Raw genomic sequence first — 11,213 nt, 5'->3', positions numbered from 1 at the left:
AGCTCAGCTGCAGTTCTATGATGCTGCGTTTAAGTTGATTTCCCTGTGCAGTTCTTTAGCCTCGCCTGCCCATGCTTCCCTTTGTTCCAACCATTTTATACAGTAAACACCAAAAATGGATGAAAGAGAAATGCTTCTGCACAGTATGTAAGCTGGGACCTGTGACCTGGAAAGCAAATGCAATGACCACTACTCTAGATAAATCAGGAGAATTCAACATCTATATCAATCAATAATTATCCACCTGTTATGTCCGCCTGTATGTCTGCATTCTGTGTTACAGTTTTGCCTCTGCCTCTATCCCAATCTACACCAGGTTTTCCGGTGAGCAGAGGACAATATAAAAGGAAGAGGAAGAGACAAAATGCTTGGATTAGGGCTCATTGGAGAAGAGTTTCCTCCTCCTCCTGCTCCTGCTCCTCCTCCTCTTCCTCCTCCTGTTCCTCCTCCTGCTCCTCCTCCTGCTCCTTTTCCTGCTCCTGACTTGTTGCTACATTTTGAGCTTGTGTTTGCTAGACTTTATGTGTATGACTGGATTTGCCCCTTGTTTGATTGCTTGTTACTATATGTTCTTGTGTCTTATATATATATTGTCCCGTATATAGTTACACACTGGTGGTAGGGAGTGGCTGCCCTTTTGTTTGGGTGTGGGTTTATCTTTGTTTCAAACAGTGTAGTCATTGTAAGTTTCATTTGTTAGCTTAGTCAGTTGCTGTTTTGTTTCTAGTGTGGTTTTGTTTTGTTGGCCTTGGTCACTCCTGATGCAATTGCACCAGTTTCTTGTCTTTAAACAGCTAAAGCTTGTAACTTCACTAGATCTTTGCTGTCAACTTTGTCTTGTTATTTATCCTGTTACTCATTTCTACTGTTGTAATACTCAACCCTGTGTTACAGCCTCCCAGCCTAGACAGGGTCGTAACATAACTGGGGCATAATTGGGTCCTTTGTTCCTTTTTTTCTTTGCCCCTTGTGTGTTTTGGTGGGTTTTCTGTGCTGGTTGGTGGTGTTCTCTTGTGGGACGGGTGGTTGTGTCATTTGGGTTTTGCCATAGTGTGTTGGGAGCACTTGTCTTAGGATTGTGAGTTTTGATTAGTCTGGTTTTACTCTTTGTCCTACCCTGGAGCAGTTTGATCTGTGTAGAAAGGCAGACCTGTTACTACTAGCAGATTTCTTTGACGTTGTGGTGACCTATTCAGCCACAAAATGGGAAATCAAGGAAGTCTTAGAGGCCTGCTTAGTACAAGGGGGAATTTTGCCAGAACGAGGTGGTCCTGTTGGTGTTGTGGTGAACCTGACACAGGGCATGTCAATGGTGGAAACCAGAGACGACTCTGTGGTCGGCTCACGCATAGAGCCTCAGATCATCCAGTTTCCTGGTGGTGACCAGATGCTGGCTATGGAGCTGGAAATCAAGAGGCAGGAACATGAGACAGTTACTGAGGGTGTGGGCCTTACAGCTTGAGGTTGAAAAGGCAGATAAGGAGGCAGCAATCCGGAGGCAGAGCATGGGTCCTGAGGGTCCTATTCCTCGGCCCCGGAAGTTCTCCTCCCCTATATCAGATGGCTTGGCTAAAGGCAGTAGCCAGGTACCAAAACCATGCCTGCCAGGATCGCTCACTGCTCCTGTATCCGCTACACAGGTGGCACATGGATTTGACGTCAGCCGGCAGAAGTTTAGTACAAGCATTTCGGGATAGAGGTATTGCCACAGCATTAAATTGGTCTAAGGATCTTTGGCCACTCATGCTCCAGTGCAAGTTAGTGGGAAAAGCACAAGAGGTTTGCTCATCATTAACTTTAGAGCAGAGCTTTAACTATGATGTTGTGAGAGCTGCAATACTGCATGCTTATGAATTGGTGCCAGAAGCCTATAGGTAGAATTTTTGGCATTTGAGAAAATCCCCCAACCAGACACATACAGTTTGCAAGGGAGAAAACCTGTTTATTTGAGAAGTGATGTAGTGCAAGTAGTGTGAAAACATTCGACGAGTTTAAAAATTGTCCGCCAGAAAGAATTGTCTACTTGAATGAGTAGAAAGCGAGCACAGTGGCATCTGCTGCTACTATGGCGGATGAATGTTCTAACTCACAAAACTGAGTTTGCTCTGTGTACCTATACAACTACAACTCTGCCTAGTCCTAGTCCTCACAAAACCCTGAAACCACCACGAGCACCTGTTTCCTCTCCTACAATGGACACAAGGGAGTGTTTCTATTGTCATGAAAAAGGGCACATCATTGCATCTTGTCCAACCCTACAGTGCAAGGCAGCAAGAGCAGCTAAGAAAATAAATGCGATGAGTGTTCTACCCTCAGATACAATTGAATGTTTAGAACCTGCTTTTCAGCCCCTTATTTTCCAAGGTTCTGTCTCTCACTAATGATGAGGGACAACGGCCAATCACGGGATTAAGGGATACTGGTGCTGCTGTATCACTGATATTGGGAAGTGTGCTGTCATTGTCATCAGACACATATAGTGGTAACCATGTGTTTGTGCAGGGTGTAGGACTAAGTATTATGAGGCTCCCTGTACATAATCTGTACCTATGCTCAAGTGTGTATTCAGGGCCAGCTAAAGCGGCGGTACAATCTGAACTGCCCATCCGTGGTGTATCATTCATTTTAGGTAATGATATGACCACTGGTATGGTGTTCCCTATGCCTGAGGTAATAGAGAATCCTGTGGAGGTTAGTGAGTCTACACAAGAGGCATTAGGCACATTTCCTGCTTGTGTTTTGACCTGTGCTCAGGCACAGAAACTTGGTGATGTGCTTCCCCTGAAAGGAACATTCATGTGTGATGTGCCAGTAGGTGGTGATGCACCTGTGTTTGCAGCGCCTAAAGAAAAAGTTGTGCCCATTGTTCCTGATCCTGAGATGCCCGATCTCATGTCACAAAAGGAGCTGGCTGTGGTTCAGAGAGAAGACAGCACCCTTTTCATTGCTTCACCCTCATAGATAAACAAGGAGAAAAAGCTACAGGATATACCAGTGAGTATTACCTTGAAAACGAAGTGCTAATGTGGAAATAGTTTTTGACTCACCCTAGTGAAGAGTGGAACACAGTGACGCAAATAGTGGTACCAGCTAAATACCGTGCCCATATCTTGTTTTTAGCACATGATCACCCATTGTCAGGTCATCTGGGTGTGCGAAAGACTGCACAGCGGATTTTGAGACATTTCTTTTGGCCGTCAATCCGAAAAGACGTAGTGAATTACTGTCGGTCTTGTAATACATGCCAACTTGTTGGGAAACCAAACCAGGTTATTCCCCCTGCACCTTTGGTTCCAATTCCTTTGGTGGGTGAACCCTTTGAATGAGTTCTCATAGATTGGGTAGGTCCCCTGCCACAGACATGGGCAGGACATCGTTACTTGTTGACGTTAATGTGCACCACCACTATGTACCCAGAAGCGATTCCCCCTTCGTTCACATAAATCTAAAGCTGTGTTTAAAGCATTGATTAAGTTCTGTACTACCTTTGGCCTACCTAAATGTATCCAATCTAACAGGGACTAATGTCACTTCAAACCTATTTGCCCAAGTAAAATATGAGTTAAAGATCCAACACCACTTCTCCAGTGCATATCACCCTGAGTCTCAAGGTGCATTGGAAAGGTTCCATCAAACTTTCAAAAATATGCTGAGGTCTTACTGTGCTGAGTATGATAAAGATTGGGATGAAGGTGTTCCTCTGCTCCTATTTGTTATCCGTCACATTTCAAGATTCTTTGGGGTTCAGCCCTAATGCATTACTTTTTGGACGCACAGTGTGTGGTCCATTTGAAGGTTTTATATGACCAATGGTTGTCATCCAGTCCCCGAAATGGTGTCCCCCTTTGTGATTTCGCTGCCAAATAACATAATCGATTGCATTTTGTTCGACAACTAGCCAAACGCAATCTTAATGATTTCAGGCACCCAAAGTGGAGAGCACCCCAGCTTGTGAGTAACATCAAAGCACCACTTCAATAATCAGAGTTTACATACATCCACTCCATGAACACAGTTTTAAAATTCTACTTTTGTTTTAAATATAAAGGCTCAGTACAATACAAGAAGTTGAAGAGAGTACGCATCTTCTTCAGACGAGCATGGCAGGCTGTAAGAAGCACCTTGTCCTGTGCCAAACACTCCAACAAAATTAGCCCTACTCTTTAACTTTTCCCAGCTCTTTTTACCAATTTATTTTGTATTTCTTTTTTGCCTTTATTTTCCCCAACCTGTCTTTTCATTTTCTGAAATATCTTTTGACTTTTTGACTTACTGCCTTAAATAATCCTTACTTCATGCAACGATTTTGTCTGTTTGCATTCTGTAACGTAGTGCTCTTCTGTTAGTCTTTAGCAGAGGAGGACAACATTTAATTGGAAAGACATAGCTCCAGTTAATAAGCAGGAGGCAGTAGAGCCACTTTATCCGACTTACTAAGTACCCTCAGTTCCTCATCGGTAACAGACTAACATTTCAGGTGTAGCCTTAACTTTATCTGCTTGTAAAGATGCTCGTCTTTTAAGAGTTTTGAACAGTTCAAATAAGATTAGAACACTGGTGAATAACAAAAAAATTAATATTCTATTTGTCTTTATACAAATACACTATGAAGTCTAATTAGACAAAATCATCTGTGATCCCACTTTCAAAGACATGGTCAGTTGGTAACAATACATTCCAAAATTGAAGAACAAAGATTTTAATCATATTTTTAATTGGCTAAAACTAGCCAGGTTATGGTTCTAGTTCACCCAAATAAATCTAGAATGTGTTTTTGCACACACACCCTACAACACCAACATACTGTCCTCGTCCACCACTCAGGTCACTGAGAAACTTTCCCACACAGGTGATTTGAAAGAAACAGGTCATAGTGTTAATGATTCAGTAAATTTTGCTAACGAGCTTGAGCTACATTTACCCTCGCATGTTGCTAACTTGCTAATAGCTTATAGCTTAAGGTTTGGAGTGGAAATCGCAGATGTGAAGTTTGATTCCACATTATGTTCATCGGCCTTCACACTTAGGCTACTGTGTACTCTCCGTATGACTGCATACACTGAACTGTAATGTGTATGGGGTGATTTGGGATAAAAATACATACCATTACACTCCTAATATTTATATTTTAGTATAACTATATTGGTAATAATGTCATATAAAGCTGTAGCAAGCCAACTCCCTCACCTACAACAGCAAAATAAATTCACTTTGCAGAACCTTTTCAACACAGCTCTACTGCCCTAAGCAACCACCTCCTATGACCAGCCTACATATAAACCCTTTCACACCAAGAACTGAACCCGAGTCGCCTGTTTGGGATAAAAGGTGATTTTCACATTTGGTGTTTTTGCTCGAGTCTGAGTGAGACTGTTTCCATGTCACTGATCTGGTTTCACACTGTGTACAATTCTGCAGAACCATCTGCTCTACTTTGGAGTTCAACCTCGGTCCTAAAGAGAAAGTAACAGACAGTGACATCCAACAGCTGTCAGTGAACTGCACCACACACACCTTCATGATGTATGTGGTTATCAGTGGGTATAAACAGAAACCACAACTCTCTGTCCTGCTTTGGCTCTTTATTTATGAAACAGCAATAGACTCTCACAGTGGAAGTGATGTGTACAGACAACGGACGGCATTTGACTATAAAATGACCTGCTTAACATAAAAATGTGCTACAATTTAAAGATTAAATATCCGAAAATGCTTCAACAGAGATACACAAATAAAATGAAGAAAAACCATTCTGATGAAAAAATCCATAATGTAATAAATATAATAAATTGTTTTTATTATTGTGCAGACATATGATACTTGTAGGAAATGATACTTGTAGGAATCACAATTATAGTTACAGACTGAAAACATTTTAATTGACGTTTACAGCGTTTAACATTTAGATTTAGCAGTTAGCCTCCTTTCCCAAGTAGAAGATAAAATCAAAAGGAATGAAACACAAGTACTCTGGTTCTTGGAGTGGCTACACTGTAATATTATCAGTCTTAGTCCTGCCCCTGTCACTGTTAGTCCTCCACCTACAATTCCTAACTTATGCCAGTCTGAAACCACACCTGGAGTAACTAATTAGCAGTTAATTAGTAATTACCAATAGATACAGCAAATTATACAAAGACAGCACTGAAACCAAGACATAAGAACATAACAGTTCATTGGCTAGATACCATACAATAAAAGTCTGTGTGTGTGTGTGTGCGTGTGTGTGTGTGTGTGTGTGTGTGTGTGTGTGTGTGCACGTACACTCGTGTGTGAATTTAAGTTTGTTAATTTAGTTTGATCCTGGCGTATTCTGTATTATCTCCATTATCCATTTCTCTGGGTGCTGGTCTGGTGGTGTTAATATGGGCTACAGTAGAATACATCACATCATCCTGCAGAAAATATCAAAATTACAAAATGTTAACACACACGCATACAGAATAATGCCCACACTGTTGTGTGGTTTATTACAGTTATTAATACATAACATATTGAAAAAATATGTTGCATTTATACAACAGTAAAATACATTATAATACAATACTTGGGTTTATAATAAACTACATTACAGTGTTCCTGTAGAAAACCAAACAAGGCAAATGAGACAACTTATGTACACATTAACGCACACATCCGCATATGCAGATGTGTTTACACCTAGACCCCTGCTCTATACCTACACATAATAGGCTTCCATTCAATCTGATTTATATTCATTCACAAACATGTAATCAATCACTAGCCACTATAAAAAAGGAATAACCAGCATTCACCTGAAGTCAGTCTTTACTGTAATAGGTGCACCTATCTTACAGGTGTGCACCACTGTTTATTGGGTGACCACTGGAGCACTGCTGAGTGGATCCTACCTGGATGGTGGACCACTGTCAAGGAACAAGTGTCTCTGCAGTGGTAGTGTCTTTAGGGCATGTATGAGTGTGTAACAAGAACAGCAGTGTGTCTGGAGTTTATACACAAGCCTGAGGAACTACACGCAGCTAGAAGATAATGATGTAGTGTAAAGGTGATCCTAATAAAGTGGCTGAGGAGAGTAACCACATACATACATCACCTGCCCTTTTTAAATACTAATGATAAATGTACGTGGATCACTTTTTCTTTAATTAATGAGTTTTTACTGGCAAGATCTTGAAAATTAGTCAGACCGAAGGTTTCTTGCCTCGTTCTGGTGCCACTTAAAGGGATTGGTCGGCACAAAATAAAATGTTCATTATTTTCCCTTATACCAGATGGCCAGGATAACCCTGTTTGCATGATGCAGTGCCCATCATCTCTAGCAGAGCCACATGCTGCAAAAGTCTTAAGTGAATAACTGTCATGCTGGTGAACCACAGCACATTAGACAAATAACAGTTAAACTACAGAATATTAAACAAATAATAACTGCTCTGTTAAACTACAGAATATTAAACAAATAACTGCTCTGTTAAACTACAGAATATTAAACAAATAAGAACTGCTCTGCTGAACTACTGCATATTGGATGATGTCAAACTGTTCATCACAATTTAGTATTCGGAATCAACTGTGTGCAAAGAGACTGTAGTGAAGTTCTCTGTGTACACAAGAACCCTTAAAGTTCTTCCATACTCTCAGATACACACAACCTCTCACCAGTACCTGCATGCCTTTTTCATTGGGTTTAACATTCATGCAGAAACAGTCAGATTCCTGATCCAAGCTTTGGCACTGTAGAACAGATCTGTGTACTGAATCAGAGTTCACTGATATTATAACATGGATGTGTGACACTCACCTGTGTCTGCTGATCTCTCCTCTGTCCTGTTTGTCCCTCTCTGCTCACCGTCTGTTCACATCTCTGAACTACAAAATGAACTCAGTGTGAGATGGATGTGGATAGATATGTATGTATGTATGTATGTAAGTATGTATGTATGTATGTATGTATATATGTATGTGTATGTGTGTGTGTGTGTGTGTGTGTGTGTGTGTGTGTGTGTGTGTGTGTGTGTGTGTGTGTATACCTCTGTATCTCCAGCAGATGACTCCTCCTAATCCCATCAACAGCAGTAAACCCCCCACACCAGCTAAGATGACATGACGTGTGTATACTGGAGAATTGTCTGCATTTCCTGCATGTGGGAATGTAGGAAGCAGAATTAAAATTTGATGTGTTATTTGTCACTTTTAATATTATATTGTATGAATTTCATAACAAGCATTCAATGCAAATGTTTTTTTGGCACAAAAACAAAGAGGATGGAGCATGAATGAGTCTCTGTATTGCTACAATCTGAAATTACAAATTTTGGCATTATACTTGACTGAGAGTTGACAATATTGATATTGATTAATATTGATAATATTATTAGTAATTAATAAAAGTTGACATTGTCAATGTCATTAAGACTACATTTGTTCTCGGAAAAAAAACCTTTAACCATTTTCAAATGTTATTGTAGTAGTAGGTTTAGAATGAAGCTGTTGGACTTGTTTTGTCAGTGTGCGCTTGAGTTCCAGGCATTTGTTAGTGTCTCTCTCTCTCTCTCTCTCTCTCTCTCTATCTAACTCTATCTCTCTATCTCTCTCTCTCTCTTTCCCTCATTCCCGGCCTAGCCACCCACTTCACCTCCTGTAACATCTCTGTTGTACTGGAATTGACAATCTTTCATTGTTATTCTACCAATCCCAGTGTCTGCCTTTGTCTGTCCCCATTCCTGTCTTTGTAACTGTCCCAATCCCAGCTGTGGTTTGGGTTCCTGTTATCCCGTATCCTGTGCTCCTACTCTCAGCCGGGCTCCCGTCCATCCCGCTGCCCAAGCTGGAACCCACTCGTCTCCTGTCCAGCCTGCTGTCAGGTCTCTGGTTGTGGTACAAAGTCCTGTTTCCACCCCTCACCCGATGGACTTTCCCCTTTTTTTTCCTCCTTTCCCACCTGTCCTTGTCCAGATTCCCCAGACCCTGCTGTGTGATGCCGGGCTCAGGCTCCCTTGTCAACTGTTATGCACGTCAGGAGCCCCGTGTTAAGGAGGGTGTGGGTGCTACTGTAACACCCCTCACCACCATCACACAGGAGCCCCGTGTTAAGGAGGGTTTGGGTGCTACTGTAACACCCCTCACCACCATCACACAGGAGCCCCGTGTTAAGGGGGGTGTGGGTGCTACTGTAACACCCCTCACCACCATCACACAGGAGCCCCGTGTTAAGGGGGGTGTGGGTGCTACTGTAACACCCCTCACCACCATCACACAGGAGCCCCGTGTTAAGGGGGGTGTGGGTGCTACTGTAACACCTCTCACCACCATCACACAGGAGCCCCGTGTTAAGGGGGGTGTGGGTGCTACTGTAACACCCCTCACCACCATCACACAGGAGCCCCGTGTTAAGGGGGGTGTGGGTGCTACTGTAACACCCCTCACCACCATCACACAGGAGCCCCATGTTAAGGGGGGTGTGGGTGCTACTGTAACACCCCTCACCACCATCACACAGGAGCCCCGTGTTAAGGGGGGTGTGGGTGCTACTGTAACACCCCTCACCACCATCACACAGGAGCCCCGTGTTAAGGGGGGTGTGGGTGCTACTGTAACACCTCTCACCACCATCACACAGGAGCCCCGTGTTAAGGGGGGTGTGGGTGCTACTGTAACACCCCTCACCACCATCACACAGGAGCCCCGTGTTAAGGAGGGTGTGGGTGCTACTGTAACACCCCTCACCACCATCACACAGGAGCCCCGTGTTAAGGGGGGTGTGGGTGCTACTGTAACACCTCTCACCACCATCACACAGGAGCCCCGTGTTAAGGGGGGTGTGGGTGCTACTGTAACACCCCTCACCACCATCACACAGGAGCCCCGTGTTAAGGGGGGTGTGGGTGCTACTGTAACACCTCTCACCACCATCACACAGGAGCCCCGTGTTAAGGGGGGTGTGGGTGCTACTGTAACACCCCTCACCACCATCACACAGGAGCCCCGTGTTAAGGGGGGTGTGGGTGCTACTGTAACACCTCTCACCACCATCACACAGGAGCCCCGTGTTAAGGGGGGTGTGGGTGCTACTGTAACACCCCTCACCACCATCACACAGGAGCCCCGTGTTAAGGGGGGTGTGGGTGCTACTGTAACACCTCTCACCACCATCCTCCTCCCCATGTGCTCCTTTGTTTGTTTTTATTCCTCCACATGCTTTGTGTGGTTCATGCCCTCACACAGGGGTCCTGTGTTTCCCCTTTCACTTACCCCCGTCACCTGGGTCTAGTCTCACCCTCATTATTTACCCTATAAAGCCCAATCCAGTACAACCCCTAATGTGTTATTTTGCCTTAATCGCTTGTATTACCTTGTGTATGCAACATTAGCACAGTACGTTCATGTGTGCTTTCATTTTCATTAAAAACAAAAACGCATCAAACCAGGCTAAGTCACGCTTGCATCCTGCCCCACACTCGTTAAACCAATGCGTGTTACCTCCATTGGAAGTGGATGGACTGAATGTCTTATAACCTTTTGGAGACGTCATTGTAGTAGTAGGTTTAGTTGAAGCTGTTGGACTTGATGTGTCAGTGTCCACTGGAGAAGGATTTACAGGTTTATATGGAGCCTCTGCAAGAATAGAAAAGTGTGATCAATTATAAGTAATGAGGGTTCAGGGCTGTTATGTATTTAACATGTTTAGATTTTGTACTACAGAACTGATGTATGTACAGTTTGGCCAAGCAGACGTGTTCAGTTCTCTGTGTGTCAGTGGTGGTGATACGTTGACTAAGTCTGAAGCTGCAGGGCTCTGTAGGTGCAGTGTGTCCTTCAGTCATTTTCTGAGAGTGAATGAATTAGGGGCTCCTGGGTCGAGTCTCTCTCTCTCTCTCTCTCTCTCTCTCTCAGTTCATTTCAGTTCAGTAAGCTTTATTGGCATGACCATATACAACTATAGTATTGTAGTATTGCCAAAGCAGTATTATAACATGAACATTACACAACATTACAACCTTTGCAATTATGGAAATTAAGAATTCTGTTACGATAAAGAACTTGAAGAACTGTAATTGTTCTGAAATAATAATAATTGGAAGAAGTAAAAGGGAAGAAGTGAAAAGAAAGGAAAAAAAAAACTAATAAGGATGGAAAATAATAAATACTTATTAAAAATAAATAGTTAGGTAACTTTTATAAACTGTGTGTGTGTGTGTGTGTGTGTGTGTGTGTGTGTGTGTGTGTGTGTTTGG

The 11,213-nt window shown here is 42.8% G+C and overlaps 1 long non-coding RNA gene across 1 annotated transcript; it reads right to left on the bottom strand.

Annotated features, from left to right (window-relative positions):
• Positions 1 to 6,228: 6,228 nt before the first annotated feature.
• Positions 6,229 to 8,304, bottom strand: LOC145660268 (uncharacterized). The gene is made up of 3 exons (XR_014126515.1): positions 8,010 to 8,304; positions 7,781 to 7,848; positions 6,229 to 6,395 (listed from the first exon to the last, which is right to left on the bottom strand). It is a non-coding gene; the product is annotated as an uncharacterized LOC145660268 (long non-coding RNA).
• Between the last annotated feature and the right edge of the window lie 2,909 nt (positions 8,305 to 11,213).

The sequence above is a fragment of the Electrophorus electricus genome, chromosome 2 (assembly GCF_041902795.1).
Source record: "Electrophorus electricus isolate QZ-2024a chromosome 2, ASM4190279v1, whole genome shotgun sequence".
Taxonomy (NCBI): Eukaryota; Metazoa; Chordata; class Actinopteri; order Gymnotiformes; family Gymnotidae; genus Electrophorus; species Electrophorus electricus.
The sequence above is the reverse complement of the archived record's forward strand: the minus strand, read 5'-3'. Positions and strand labels throughout refer to the sequence as shown.